Below are 13,402 nucleotides of genomic sequence, written 5' to 3'. Positions count from 1 at the left end.
CTGATTTTAATAACTGAATCATTAGAAACCGAGAGAATTACTTTAGGAAAACAACACAATCATTACTTCTCCAAGTAAGTACCTTTTATTCATGATAATTAGAAGAAAATCAGTAATTAGTTACTGCATGAATGCTCTCATAGTGGCTCATATACTAGCATGAATGGGTCAATGGGGAAACACATGGAAGGAAAAGAGGTCAGAAAAAAAGCTGCAGCAGTTCATTATGCAAATCAACCTGATAGATTCGATTAATACTTTGACCTTGAAACTCGGCCAGAAGTCAGCCACAAACCTGCAGGCGACAAATCCCCAAAACACACAGAAACTCCCTACAATTATGGGCGGGAACAAAACCGCACAGATCACCTTCAGTGAAAATCCTTGACTCAAAGTTTTGTTTTTAAACTCGGTTAGAGGAAACTTTCTCTCCCTGAGACAAAAAACACCTTTCAATCATCGTTGGGAAGATAGCTGTGAAGACATTTGACAGCTATTCCGGCCCTTCAGACTTTGCAGGTCAGGGAACAGGTGGGGGAAGCCGAGCATGAAATGTGCTGCTACGCAAACAATACTTATCTCTGGCGAAGGGATGAGGTGGGAGGCTGGCTCTGGAATAGCCAGTGGTGTGTTACGCATGCACTGAATGACTATGAGCTCAGAGGGAGACAGAGAGGGAGAGGAATAAAGTTTAGCGAGGCATTTCTAGACCAGGTTGGTTAATCTGTCTCTGTCCAGTGGAGGCCTCCGGTCTTTGCTTTTCTGCACCAGTGGGTCCGGGCGAGCGTTGACCCCTGCAGGGGTGTGATGTGTGGGCCGCCTCAGAAGCGGCGGAGAGACGGGACTGTATGCAACGCACAGTCCATCTTCAGCGAGATGCGGGTGAGAAACATTTCTGAGCGGTTCGGACGTTCAGTCTGCGTGCCAAAGAGCAGATTGATGAGGAGCTGCTGGGTTTCCCTTTTTTAACAAGTGAAGATTCATCATTTTTGCAATTATGTTTCGACAAAGTTTCCACGAAAATGACAAAAACACTGAAAGTGATGTACTTAACATGCCGTGGCACCATTTGGCATTGTTTTTTGTTTTTGTCATGAAACCACACACGTGTGCAACAATATGCTAGAAACATTTTTTTTTTAAATGGCAAGTACACGGACATTCGTATGAGCAGATGATGAAGCTGGATTGCTATTATGGTTTCTGTCAACAATAAAACTACCAAGTCCCAGGAGAGTATGAACTGGGTGTCATGACACTCTGGAGGCAAACGTTGTTATTGTCCATCTACTCGCACATGCAAAGAAGAAACATTTACTCCAGCATGGTGTGAATGCATGGTTGCAACATTTTCAAAAAGTTGTTTCCCATCTGTTCCCACGGCGCCAGTGTTTTCACAATGTTGAATTTCCCCCGTTTCATGGAGACGTTTTCAGAGTGTTTTCAGAAAGTTGCGTTTTCCCAGTTTCCACAGAGACAGTTGGGGCATTTTCAAGAAGTTTTGTTTTCCCCCCATTTACATTGTGACAGTTTTCAAAAAGTTTCCTTTCTGGTTTCCACGGAGGTGGAGTCAGAGCATATTTAAAATGTTGCACTTTTGGGAAGTTGGGAATTTATTATCCTTTTATAAATGTATAATATATAAAGGGTTATTATTTAAAAAGTTGTGTTTTCAATGGCTCCAAGAAGCGTTGTTGTGTAAACAGACATACAAAATGCAACAAGTGTTGTCCATTTTTACTTGAAAACGGTGTCGGATAAACAGGGTCTTACCAACGCGTGGAAAAAAAGGAGAAAAAACAACATGAGATTATATGATATGAACATGCATGTCTGTATGTCATCCACTTCACACAGACCTGTGCTACATTAGACACCATGCCTACTGCCCTTTACTAAATCTTCCACCTCTGTCATCATCACATTCATTTCAGTGAAGTCATCATCCTCAGAAGCAGCAGAAACACTCGCACCTGACGCTCAGCCATTTCCCTCGCAGCGTCAGTATCTCAGCACCACGGACAGCTCCCTTTACCCCCTCCCCCTCTATCCATTCAAAAAGATAGCGGTTGATTTCAGCACCATGGACAGCTGCCAGCACTTTATTACTCCGGCAGCTGGAGCCAACTGATTCCTGCCTGGAAGTGTGGAGTATCTCTACTCACTAACCCCTGGCCTCTCACGTCTCCATCTGAGCTGCTCCAGAATCACTGCAACGGCTAAGAAACAAAATGATAACACTTTTTCCCCCAATGCACTTGCATAGGGTTTATCTGGGAAAGTTTATTTTCTTCAGTCCAAGACTAATAAAACTCTGAGCCTGATCAACTGAAGTTTATTTTTAAAACTTGACATCACACACACAACACAGACTGACTAAAATACATTTGGATTCATTAAAAAGGAATATCATGTGTATGTATCAAATTATATAAATAGATGTATTTACAAATGTTTAAGAGTTTGTGCTTTCAACCCGCTTTGAAAAGAAAGTGAAGATAAGCTCATCCTTCAGCAGAGAGGCTCCTGTTAAGTCCTGCTTACATCACAACGTTTCAAGTGAAAATGCATTGTTTTGGCATTTTCTTTGGCAAGAAAAGTCTCACATTTATACAACTACGTTTTGAAAATGATGTCCATTTACACTGAAACGGCGGAAATACTGAAAACTATGTTGTTTTCAGCTTGAGCCACTACTGCATGCTGTTGTTTGTTTTTGTAACAAAATCACACGGCCATGCAGAGAAAAATATACTATAAACATTAACAAGGGCACGTATGCAGACATAATGTTGGATTACTAATCCAGGTGACTGAAATTTGCATGTGCAGAAGCAGCATTTGCACAGTAGTTGCTACTAGTCACTGCAGATGACTTGGAAAGGTCTGAGCCCATTTTAATAATGTGCTCATACTGTACTTGTGTGTAGTTGTAGTGTTGCTGCGCCGCATTAACTGAGCAGGTCGCACTGTATAAATCCACCTAATGACACTTTTTCTTAATTTGAAGTTACATCAGTTACAGGGAGGAAGATGCACTATGATCTTAAAAAGAAGCAATTTTAGACATTATTGATGAGAAGATTCATCAAAAAGGATAAATTACCAATATGCAGACAGTCCTTATGAAGAGAGACTAATAGTAAATGGAATCTGCAACTGCTAAACACAACCACTTCCTATTTCATCCTTCAAATCCTTTTGACATAATAAACTCAGTACATGGCCAGATTGATCACAGAATTAATGACTATGAAAATGGCTTAAAAGCTGTTTGAAAGAAGTGAGTGTGCAGTACGAAGTAAGAAAATCTACTGTTTCCCTGCTGTGAGTTTGACTTCCTCTACACAGTTTAACACTGAGCTTTCCAGTGACTTATAATTGGCCCTGATTTCTTTTGAAATGGAGAGATTTTTTTTTTTTCTTGCCTGGAGTGGTGACAAGTTGAACACAATGAGCTTTTCAACTGCAGCATTTGTTGCATGAACATGTGAGTGTATTGCTCTGTATTAGGAGATGAGAAATTGTTCAGTTTAGGGGAATAATGAAGCTGAAATATTCTGTCAAGAAGACAAACAAAAAATAATAATAAGAAGCTAATATTCTTTGTTTTAAACCAAAGCCTAAATATTCTTTATCGTGGAGGGCCAGATATACAAGTACATATGTGCTTTGTAGACATTTGTCAGACATGAGCAGCTTGTAGAATTTAAGATTTAAAGTGCTTTTAACAACCAAATAATCATACAAGACACTTTGGGTGTGTAACTGTAGTGTCACCTGCTGGGTGAAAAAATTATATGTATGTAAAATAATATGTGACGGGCCATGTTTACTAAACCATAGTTGATTTTTTGTTGTTGTTTCTATTAGATATGTTGATAATCCAAGGCTTAGAAAACTATGTACAGTGAACAGGTAAGTGTGAGTAAAATGTTAGTTAACATACGAAAGCATCTGATGAAAATTAAACATTTTGAAAACAATTAGAATTGTAATGGAATTTAATGATGAGTATTCATGTTCATACTTTAAAAAGTGGTATTGGTGCAACCCGAGGATTACAGGTACCAGATTGGCAAATCAGAAACATGTTTTAAAAGGTCATTTAAAAACTTTTAGAGTTGACAGTTATCTATAATAACAATCCAACAGTCATCTGTCCATACAAATGTCCATGTCTTCGCCATTGTTGTCGCCAAACAAACAGTCAAACAGTACCCATTAGTGGCCCAACATTACAACTACATTGTTTTCATCCTTTATGCTGTTTACATGTAAACAGACATGGTTTTCACAATCTTTTCAGTAACTGAACAGCAAAAAATGAAGCATTTTCACTTGGAAGGTTATCGTGTGAACGGGTCCTAAAACTGCCAACACTCAAAATAGAGCTCATTATCTAACTAACGATTGTGTGGTTCTGCAGCCGATGCCAGCGAACAAACAGCAAAGGTAAAAATTGAAACCATGACTGTGTCAGGAAAACTGCGTAACTACAAAAATCCCTCACATGCCAACAGAAAGGTTCAGGCTGGACTGGAACCCACAACCTTCCTGCCATGAGACGAGTCACCAAAGGGAGAATAAGGGAGATCAAACCAAGTAACTGCATTTAATTTTCAATAACTCCCAAAAACTGTAACGCTGTATGCTGTTGCTTTCCAAGTTTATAGTTGTGGAGATCCCCTACTCTCACCCTGAGAAATGCTCGAAATGAAAGATTCCTCCTACTCAGCTCTGTGCATTTGACTGAATGAGGAGGATTTAAAAAAGAAAAGAAAAGAAACAAACAAACAGCCACGTCTCCACCTGCTGTTGTCGCTGTGAAGTCCACCAGCACTGCTCGGGGGCATGTGAACATATGCCATGCTTTCCCACATCTCTTGGCACCGACATATTTCTCCATTTCCTTAATTCTCCTCTTGTGCGAATGCCAAACACGGCTTCCGCTCCACCAGCCTGAGAAGTAACTGGGTCACTGGAGCTGTGAGTAATTAGCTGATACCAAAATATGTTTGTGCTTTACGACAGCAGAAGGCAGCAGACCGGAGCTGCACCGCGGTGGTGACTCCATGCGGAGGGTAAAAGGTCAAAAAGCAACACTACAGACAAGAAAGAAAACACAACTAGGAGCTGATTACGATTTCATTTCAACTATTTGCAATATAAATACAGAAAATGGCAGATACCAGCTTACAGTGTGTTTCATTTTAATGTGTGAAATAGATTTGGTGACAGCAGGGACATACACGCTACGTTCCAAAATGCTAAATAATGCTCATTTCCATGCAGATACCCATCGACAATCAAAGCACAGAACAGAACCACAACGGATCCAATTGGAAAAAGAACAAATACATTAAACTGAGCGTTTCTCTCAATCTGCTGGTTTTGCTGCTGCTGCATATGCGACATTTATGAGGCTCATAGCATTTTTGTGTTGGTGTTTTCTTCGAAATTTGGAACTTATTCTTATTCATAAAGCACTTGTACTCATGGTTCATGGAAAAACATCCCTCATGAGACACTCTGAACCCGTTCTGCAGCTGCGTTTCCATATTCTGCTGTATATTACACAGTCATAATGAAGGTTTCTGTTTTCACTTGAAAACTTAGTCGCTGTAACAATTCAATTTCACTGACGACACCTTTTCTTTAATACACATTAAAATACAGTGTTGCGTTCCTTCATTACTCGTTCCATCCAGCTTGCTATACTGTGATGAAGCAGAAGATTTGCACAGAAAAGTCTGAGAAAACATTGGTTTGGTGTCAGTAAAGCCTCTATACTTCCTTTACGATACGAAACAGCTTGTCTCAATGACGCCTCCAAGATCAGCGTCTTGCTTTTCTGGTTTAGATAAAACGTCTTTCACAGATACGACTTCATCCACATCAAACCGTGTGGGTCACATTGCGTTTTATCTCCATGCTGACGTGTTCACAGGTTGACCCGATCGGTCGCTGTGATCCGATTATAGTTACGACTCATTTTTTGAGGCTGGTGACCGTCGCTCCTCAGTTTTCACATCTCAACAAATCCTCCCCGTGTGGTCGTGGTGAGTGGAGATAAACCCTGTGGAAATGGGAGGGTATTTTCTTTGCAGGACCTCCGTATTCCGTATTTCCTCGCACCTGTGAAGCATCGCCTTACAGTTCAAAAAGTCTCTTCATTAAACATATGAAAAATATGTAAATGATAAAAAGGCTGCTGGAATGGCAATTTGAAAGGGGGAGAGTCACAGTAATAATTTATAAGCCAGTGCTACCTACCACCCAACCTACCGCATGATGTATCCCTGCATTTTCTGTCTTTGATATTCAGGTCCGAGGCCCACTTCCAAGCCCCTTGAAGATGATTGGCATTGCAAATGTCTTTTTTTCCTCTTTTCTTTTCTTTTTCTTTCTTTTTTTTTTTTTTTTTTTTGAAGTTTGCTCATTCCCTCCTTCCATCTCACCTCCTTTCATTCCCCTCTCCCCGCCTCTGTATCTCTGTCGCTCACCTTTTGTTACCACTTCCCCTCTCCTTCTTCAATTCAAACCCGAGACAGGTATTACACAGAAGGTAATGGGGGTGTAGGAACTGAAAAGCCAGTCATCCTTCTTTGTTGGATTTCCAGAGCCAAACTGTCTCACGCGAATTTATCGTTACACAGTAAACACGGCGCCAAACTGCAAGGCGGGTAACAGGCTATTTTCTCTGCAACGTTACACAGTGTTTACTGTACAACTCCTGCAGGAGAGATTAGCCTCCACTGGGCCCCTCGGAGCTGGGAGCGAAAAACGGCCCAGCAAGGACCTCTATTCATTACCTTCTTAATTGCTAATTGAGGCCTTTGAATGATTCAGCAATAGCGGCTGCTGTTGGAGCATTAGCTGAGTAATTTATGGCAGCGAGGGAGCAGAGGGGGAAAGAACGAGCCAGGGTAGGAAATTGTTGAACATTTGGGTTTACATGCTGGTATTACACTGCCACCTCAGGTTAACCCTCTGGAGGGGGCAGCGCCGGCTCGGTTTGTATGGTCGTCTCTCAATTGAAAGGTTGAAAGTTCAATTCTCAACCCATTACCTCCCCAAAATATTTATTTTATTAAAACTTGCCAGATGCTCTTTTTTTTTTTTTTTTTTTAGGCATACTGTGCAGTAGTTTCATTTAGCTTTTCACTATTTGACTTGTGCAACGTTAATTCAGATTTTGTTAAGGACTGTAATGCCACCTTGACACGACTATGTTTCAAATGAAAAGGCAATGTTTTTCGCTTTTTGTTTTTTGCATTTTGCACAAAAGTTGCTTTTTCTCCCGTTTCCACGGAGACTGGAACATTTTGATTAATCACCCCCACATGCTGAGTTTGCATTTTCTCTATGCAAAAATTGTTATCCTCCAACAGTCCAAATTCAAACATTTAAAGTTAGCTGGTGACTCTGTATTAGCCGTAGGTTTTGAATGAGAGTCTGTTTCTCTGTATTTGCTCTATGATTGACTGCTGACTCGACCAGGCTTCCGTCCATTGTTGGCTTCGATCGGCTCCAGTGCCCCTGAACTGGAGGAAGATGGATGGATTCCACTCTCTTAGCTCGGTGTTTTTCATTCAGGCAAGAGTTGTGCTGGCTGTTTCTTCTTTTAAAAGGCTTCACAGTGAGCTACGTTAACCAGCCGCTTCATCGTAGTGTTTGAACACCTGCCCGACACCAACCGATGAATCAAAACACACTGAACTGTGAGGAGAAATCCAACTGTCAATAAGAAATGTTTAGTGCGTCTAGAGATTTGCATTCTTTATCAGCAGATATAATGACAATCACGACAGGCCTTCAGTAAGCAACAAAGACTCTGAATATATATGATGTAAATTGCAAATGAAGTTACGATCCTCCATAGGTTTTTATCCTGTTCTCAGCTGAAAATGAGCAAAGGTATAGTTTCCACATAGCCTTGCAAATAAATATATAGATATAAAAACATCTATATTTTATGGATATACATGTACACAAAATAAATCTATCTATACCAGTAGACAGTAAACAGACCGAGCTAGACTTACACACTTACACATACAAACGAACATCTAGCACACATATATATAGTTTAACATATCTGAAAAGAAGCAAAAGTTATTTAATCTTACTCCTTTTCCAATATCACATGTAAAACTTTATGCTGTAGCTATAAAGGTAGAGGAGCATGTGGTAGCAGATTGCTCATAGGAAGAATAAAACTAAGTTATGAACCAACAATGGCGTGTTAAATAACATCAAATGTTGGGAGTAGAGTAGCTGTGAGTGCTTTGAATTTAGCCACACAAAAAAAATGATTAAAGTGACAGTGTAGTGCAAACTGTGTCTGAAGATTAAGTCCTAATCCTACCACAGCTTGTTTCTCTGTGGTCGTCTTTGGACTAGTTTTTCTTCATTAATCTGAGCTAAACAAAGCTTATTATTATTAGAGAAATGTCTGTTTGCATGTGGGAAAGTTAAACTTCAAAGTGTCTGATCTATTATAGGTTTGAGTGGACCCGCAATGTGATATCCATCTGCAAGTGTTTCCTTCTGTTGTTTATGATTGCATCAGTAAATCAGCTCAGGCTTTAGCAGAGATGCTGTTGTTGTAGTGGGATGCATTTCTTCAACTGTGCCTCCATGACCTTTATTGTTGGACTTTATTGATGATATAAATCAGGAATTTTAAACATTTCTGGATTAATCTTAGTTTTTAGATTTTTGTTTTACAAAAGATTTGCATTTAACTTTGTAGAACATCTGTTTGAAGAAGAAATGCTGAAGATGGTGTAGTCAGTATGTTAGGCCACTAGTGGATGCTATTGTTTGTTTTGTAAAGGAACCACACACACATACACACAGGTGTGCAGAGAATAATACGATGTAAAAATTAACAATGGCGAGTACATTCGTTTGGACAGATGACAAAGTCAGAGTGTTATTATGGGTGACTTTCAGGTATAAAACCACCAAGTCCCAGGAGAATATTGACTTGGGAGTCATGAGACTATGGAAGCAAACATTGTTTTTATTGTCCATGTACTCGTGCGTTTGCAGAAGAACGATTTACTGGCTGTGGTGCACATGTACAGAAGCAGCATTTCAAGAAAGTTGCGTTTTCACCCATTTTACACAGAGATGAAGCATTTTCAAAAAGTTGCATGTTCAGTGGTTTCAAGCACCAGATACGCACGACAAAACTTTTGCCTTTTCAGATAAATGGGGCCCTAAATGTATTATGAATCAAGTTTTGTAAACCGTTTCCTTTCTTTGTGCTTGTGTAGCAGCAGTCAGGTCAGGTCCAGTCTTTATTCTGAAAATAAACTCCAGCAGTGAATCTGTCACCTTCTGGCACCATTTCCAGCTTTTATGGACACGCGTCATCATTTTGATATATCGCCACTTTTTATGCTGCATATGGTCTCACATAAATAGGAGGAAGAATCACCCCGCATCTGCTGCCCAGTTTGTAAAGTTTGACTGTATAAAATTGTAATTAGATTTCAGTCCACATTTGCTCCCTTATAATGCGTTTGGCTGTCATTCATCAAAAAAAAAAAAAAGGTCTAGAAAATAGGAAGAGCGAAAACAAAATAAAGACATTTTTCATGAAGATTGAGACAGAGTCTTCAGGGTCTGATAAAGCGGAAGGTGACGTGTGTCAGTGTCTCTGTGCAGATGGACTGTGAAGCTTAACTCGGCCCCCCCATTTCCCTCAGCTGACGACAGTCAAGGTTTGTCGCTTTCAGTTGTACCACAGTCAAATCGCTCGGAGATGAAAAGCTGCAGTGCAACATTCAAACGACGGAGACCGAGTGCGGCCTGAATGCATCCTTCACATTCCACATGTATTTATCATATCGGATGAGGAGTTTTCATTCCGCTTTTGGCGTCTCAGACAGGAATGTGAGTCAGTGAGAAAGGGAGCGCTAAAATGATTACTTTCACCAGCTCCTCGCCTTTTCTTTTTTCCTTTTTATCTTCTAAGACTTCTGACTTGGAAGCCCCTGACAGTTCGTATGAAAGGACCAAACAGGATCCATGAAATACTTACACTGGAACGTGTGCTACGCTGGAACAAACAGGACAACTGTCAGGTGCTCACTCTGCTCTGATAAAGGAGTTGAAGAAGAGAAAACAAAGTATTTGCGTGTGAAAACTTGCCAGCGGCGGGAGATGTTCGCAGCTCCACTGATGCACGAAGATGTAATTTAGCATTAATTTTTGAGGCGTTAAGCATGCCAAAATGAATCTCCCTCCTCCCGTCTCGCCTATCAGGCTGCTCCGAATCCAGTGCTGGTGTGTTTTCTGGCCTGGGACGTTTCCACCGAGCATTTGCCAGCAGTTATGCCGCATGCTTCTTCTTAAAAGGCTTTGAGGATGCTGGAGACTCATGAATATTGTAAAAGAACCCCGTCTTTGAAGTCAGCCTTTTTTTTTACCCCCCGTTTTGAAAAAGGTTGGAGGAATAACGCCCCTCTCTTTCCTGTGATCACTTTCATTTAAAAAAAAAAAAAACATGTAATTGGGGGTAATTGACAAAAATAATGCCGGCTCATCTCTGGAGTGAAGCTGTGTTGGCGATGCGTGTGGGGATAGACAGAGAGGCTGAAAGCACTGGGTGTGAATGCCTCTACTTAACAAGCTGCAGATTCCCCACAGTTGTATTTTTGTAGCAGATGCAGCCTGCGGTTATTTCCAGCTTCGGTTCAGTGGTTGCTCAGTGACCATTTGATGCCGTCAGCTGCCGATAGAAGTCTGACAAGTTTGCAGTCTTTGTTGTAAAACCGCAAGCCATTAGTGAAGCTAATGTCTTGTGTCCGTAAGCACGTTGGCTTGAAGTTCAAGCTCAAACGCTTGAGAGATGGTTTATTGTTTTGTTCGCTGTATGATGAAGTACCTACACATTTAAGATGAAGCTAGTTTGAGTCAAGTTTTATTAGATTTAACCCTTTTAGTGACCATATTTGATAACTTCCTAACAGTCACAGACAACATGAAAAATAAGACCCCCAATCTCACTATTTATCATATTTTGCCCAAATAATATCTCTCTTTCTCTCTCTATCAGTCTGTCCACACCAGCCAAAGCAATCTTTTTTTCTGCTCATTGTTCATCAGTGCAGGAAATATCTGCATCCACGTGACACCATGAAAAATTGGAAAAGAAGATATGGAGCATGCAAAATTGGAGAAATCGACCAATCCAACATTTTGTCTCATTAAACCAAATAGCATCAGTCGCTTCTGAAGCTTGACCTGGAGCCTGTCGTCCACCATTGTTGATATTAAGTGACGTCGCAGGGAGGCTCTCGGGGTCGTAGGGCTGAAATTTGTGTCTTGCCTCTCCACACATCAAAGCTGAGGCTGTGTTTTCAATTTTCTCTAATCTGGAACCTGTTTTCATAAAAACCCATTTTCAGGCTCTCAAAACGGCGGTTACATGAGACGGTGTTGTGAAGTGGACGGGGCCTTAGTGTTCCTTGAATGGAGGAACATTTTAACTTGGGCCAAATGTTTAATTGATTAGATTAAACATCTTAAATATGCAGTTGTTGATCGTCGAGTGGCAGATTTCTCGATCTATCATGCGGGAGGCTGCGGTTCATGCCAATAGTTTTTTCAAGAATTCATTCAAATGTGTTTAATTCATTTGAAAGTTGTGGTTGTATATACCGTATTTTCCGCCCTATAAGGCGCACCTAAATACCTCAAATTTTCTTAAAAGCTGCCAGTGCGCCTTATAGCCCGGTGCGCCTTATATATGGACAATTGTTCTACTCCAGGCTGCTATTTGACAGCTGAACAATTAGAAGCTTTTATTTTGACAACTCTAACTTTACAACCGGATCTTCAGTGCGGACGAGACTCCGCACAACACCTTAATCACTCATGGTTGCACACCAACGTTCTAACAAACCAAAATAAACTAGATGAAATAATTACTCCCTAAACTGGGGAACAAAAACACAGCATAAACACAATCAACACCAAGCCCAACAACGAGCCACAATAACCTCCAACAACACAAAACATGAATTTGTCGCTGCAAGGCATGATGGGACATCATGCCTTGCAGCGCAATTTGAAGCACAAATTCAACCTGAGCTCCTCAGTGCAGCCGATAGAAACTCCCATAATTCATTGCAGCTGTTTGTGGTGTTTTAAATGCAATTATTGGGGGTTCTATTTGGTTTGTGGTGTCGGTAATAATTGTGTTGTGTTGTGTTTTTGTTGCTTAGTTCATGTAGTTTAGTTTATTATTATTATTATTATTACCGGTAGTTGTAAGTTGTCAACCAGTAGTGAAGAAGGTTTTGTGTGTAGTGTGGTACTGGCATAGGCTGCAGGTAGGACTATCAAAATGAAGCGTGTGCACCTCTCTGGGTGTTAGAAGCAATGGAAAATGTAACTTAAAGGCTTTGAGCTATAAATGTTGCTGACCACTGGTCTGTTCCGTGCGCCTTATAGGGCGGTGCGCCTTATATATGAATGGAGTTGTAAATTATGTCAATCAATGTAGGTGCGCCTTATATCCCGGTGCGCCTTATAGGGCAGAAAATACGGTACTCATTTTTTTTCTTTGATGAGCTATCTCTCCATGGGTGCTTGAGCTCCAATAGTTTCCAAGCGACATCGTAGAAAATCAAACTCGTTTGAATCCACCCTCAAAGCACAATGAGTGGATTAGTGGAAATAATGCACATCATAAACCCTTCAGCCAGTTGAAGGAGTCGAGTTTCCCATCAAGATGTACAACTATACTGTACTGCAGCCTTCAAGGCTGTTCACGATACATGTAGCGTTGACATAGAGGCTGTGCGGAGGTGGTTCACAATATTGAACGGTTGTCACACAATTGTGCATGTGGAGTATAAACTTAGGCTATATAAACTTTAAGCTTAATAGCACTTAATAAGTACTCATATCAATACTTTGTATCTTCAAGTAGTTAAAGGTTCGTCCTTATACTCAAAATGTGGTATTGTCACATCTCCTGATTTCAGTTGTGAAAAAACCCTGCAATCATACTCCACTTAGAAGTGATTCAATATTTATTCAACAATACTAAATCCATGCAGGTACCATGATTTTTCCCACCATTTATATAGAAGAGCACATGTGTGTTATCTCTGATTGGCTGGTTGCAGTCTTTTCCTGCTGTGAATTTGTGACAGACGTAGTTCACCTCGCAGCGAGTCGACCTCGGTTCGGTTGCAGGATCCGTGCTTTTAAATGGTGAGTTTGCAGGTTCTTTATGGGTTTGCATTGGTCGTCGATGACTTTAAATGTTCTGAAGGTGTATGTATGTGTGTGTGTGTGTATGTGTGTGTTTTCTGTGTTGGACTGTCATTCCATCCTGGCTGCCTTATGCTGTTATGGAAGATTGACGGATAAA

This window comes from Blennius ocellaris, assembly GCF_963422515.1.
Source record: "Blennius ocellaris genome assembly, chromosome: 10".
In the NCBI taxonomy this organism is placed as follows: Eukaryota; Metazoa; Chordata; class Actinopteri; order Blenniiformes; family Blenniidae; genus Blennius; species Blennius ocellaris.
The sequence above is the reverse complement of the archived record's forward strand: the minus strand, read 5'-3'. Positions refer to the sequence as shown.